Source organism: Myotis lucifugus, unplaced genomic scaffold, assembly GCF_000147115.1.
Source record: "Myotis lucifugus unplaced genomic scaffold, Myoluc2.0 scaffold_380, whole genome shotgun sequence".
NCBI classification, from domain to species: domain Eukaryota; kingdom Metazoa; phylum Chordata; class Mammalia; order Chiroptera; family Vespertilionidae; genus Myotis; species Myotis lucifugus.
The window spans coordinates 156542-159496 of NW_005871428.1; the positions used below are offsets into that span (position 1 = coordinate 156542).

Below are 2955 nucleotides of genomic sequence, written 5' to 3' on the forward strand. Positions count from 1 at the left end.
ATATACAAACAATCAAGGATCCTGGATGGCATGGAACATATTCAGAAGATGTTTATCTTTTTTACTGACACTTATTCAGGAGTGGATTTTCCATGTAGCTAATAAGCTTAATCTTCAGGGTCCCTCATTGTATTAGTTTATTTCAAGGCCTTGATCCTAATTTTTACTTTTGGGGGGTCTTTTGTATTATTTTTGTTAAAAGTGATTCCCAAATTTGAATAAATTTCAGGTCTTACAAAAGGTATTATTCACTTCTGCACTAATTACAGTCTAATCATAAAATATCTCACCTCATACTTCTTTAAAAGCCTCACAGAGTACAGTGTTAGGAGTTGCAGTGAAAAGAAGGGGTTTTGGAAACATTGACTTTATTGATCTTGAGCAAGTCATTAATGGCTCTGAAAAATCTATTTCCTTAACAGCAAAATGAAAATAATAATTTCTAAGATACTTCTCAGGGCTAATTGTAACCTCCCACAGACATGGTAGAGACTAAAGCTTACCCTTTCCCTTCTAAACAGTCTGAAAATAGGTCCATTGTAAAACTGAGTTGACTCACTGCTTCTCAACCTTCTTCTTCCAAAGGTCCCAACCGAGTAAAAGGGAAAGCATCCAGTGCCCTGTTTCTCTGCTGATGTCAAAGCATCGGTACATGTTGATGATTCTCTGATATAAAGGTATAAAGCCAATATAAGTACCTGAAATTTAAAAATGTTCCATTGGCTATGTCCAGTTGTTCCAGTACCTCTGATCATTGCAATCAATCCAGAGGGAAGCAGACAATGTACTCTACCATTACACAAAGCAGATGCCAGGCACCACGTGGCTAAAACAACCCCATGAATGATTGAAGTTCAATCATAAATTTGTTTTGTCATCATATCAACCACAAAGTCCATGTTCCTATTATCAACATACAAAAGACCTCATCAAACACATGGGGCCATCCTTTTCTACAAAAGGGATGTCAGAACACTGAGAAATGGAGAGCAACAAGACAATAAATATTATTGTGGTAGATTCCCCAGGGCAGACTTCATTCTCTAGCACACCTCCAAATTAATTCCAAACAGTATGCAATGCTATCACTAAAGAAAGGCAATTTAAAGATGGCCAAGTTATAACTGATGGAGCGCTGCTAGATGTTTAGACAGTGATCATCCATTTTCCATCACTGGCAGGTTCTGTTTCCTCCCTGAGAGCCATTTCATAAATTCCCCGGGGCAGCCTGAATAAAGCTGCTCTTGGACAGCATGCAGACCGCCAGCTGCCCCACCCCTGTTAAGGCTGAGGGAGCTTGAATGACAAAAGAACAACTGAACTGGTAATGCAGCAGTACACAGCATACATCCCCATTGTGCTGCAGGAATGGGCAATCATCAATAATAAAGTGATTTCCGCCAGAGTAATTTATTGAACTGGTACATTAGCCAGTAAGTTAGCCCAGGTGTGCAGGTGCACTGAGGCTCTGACCCCGAGAACTCAGTCAGTTTCTCAGCTCAGTTAGGTCCCTATCTCTGTGACTTCCACTATGGTAGTAAGCAGGGCAGCAGGTGTGAAAGGAGAGGGGGTGCATATATTACGTTTTCTTTACTTCATGCTCTATAGCATCTGGCCACAAGAATAAGGGAGAGATTTGCTAAAGCAGCTTAATACTGAACATCAAGCAGCTGCCCAGGAATCATAACTTCTGATTATTTCTGATCTCTATTGAATTGGAGTCATTACTTCTGGTCACATTGCTGAATGTGAACCACTCAACAGCCAGGGCTGCCAACAGGTTAGCTGTGAGGAAGCTTTATCTGGGGAAAACAAGACTCTACTCCATCTTCAAATATCAAAAAGGTGTCTTTTTTTGTTTCTCATTAAAAAAAATCTACATCTCTAAACTAGAACATAAGTTTCATTTGAAGAAATCATACATGTTATAAAAATAAAAAAGAGCAGTCGGATCCCGGCAGCAGCTGCGCTCATCTTTCCAGGCTACCTTGCTATCTCCTTTAGCTTCCGGAAACATGGCCTCTGGTGTGGCTGTCTCTGATGGCGTCATCAAAGTGTTCAATGACATGAAGGTACGTAAGTCCTCAACACCAGGGGAGGTGAAGAAGCGCAAGAAGGCGGTGCTCTTCTGCCTGAGTGAAGACAAGAAGAACATCATTCTGGAAGAGGGCAAGGAGATCCTGGTAGGTGATGTGGGCCAGACAGTAGACGACCCCTACGCCACCTTCGTCAAGATGCTGCCGGACAAAGACTGCTGCTATGCCCTGTATGACGCAACCTATGAGACCAAGAAGAGCAAGAAGGAGGACCTGGTGTTTATCTTCTGGGCTCCTGAGACTGCGCCTCTTAAGAGCAAAATGATCTATGCCAGCTCCAAGGATGTCATCAAGAAGAAGCTTACCAGGATCAAGCATGAATTACAAGCAAATTGCTATGAGGAGGTCAAGGACCACTTCACTCTGGCAGAGAAGCTGGGGGGCAGTGCTGTCATCTCCCTGGAAGGAAAGCCTTTGTGAACCCCTCCAGCCTGCTGCCTGGAGCATCTGGCACCCCAGACCTGCCTGTGGGGGGTTGCAGGCTGCCCTCCTTCTGCCAGACCCGAGGGGATGGAGGGATCCCAGCAGGGAGAGGGCAATCCCTTCACCCAGTTGCCAAACAGCCCCCCACCCCCTGAACCTTCCTTCTCCCTCCACCCCTGATGGTTCTGGCCTTTCCAAACAGCTTTTGATCTTCTGATTCCTCTTGGGTTGAAGCAGACCAAGTCCTCCCTACCCCAGACACTCCAGTTTTGGAGAGGGCCTGTATTTTTTTAACGACACCCCTACTTGCAACCTGTTCCCCCTCTTTCCCATGCTGCCAACTTCTAACCGCAACAGTGACTCTGTGTTTGTCTGTTTAGTTCTATGTATAAATGGAATGTTGTGAAGATAACCCCTCCCCGTGCTGCCTGGTTCT

At 44.2% G+C, this 2955-nt stretch overlaps 1 pseudogene; it reads left to right on the plus strand.

The window, feature by feature from the left end:
• The first annotated feature begins 1992 nt into the window (after window positions 1-1992).
• On the plus strand, window positions 1993-2522 carry LOC102421511 (annotated as a pseudogene).
• The last annotated feature ends 433 nt before the right edge of the window (window positions 2523-2955 follow it).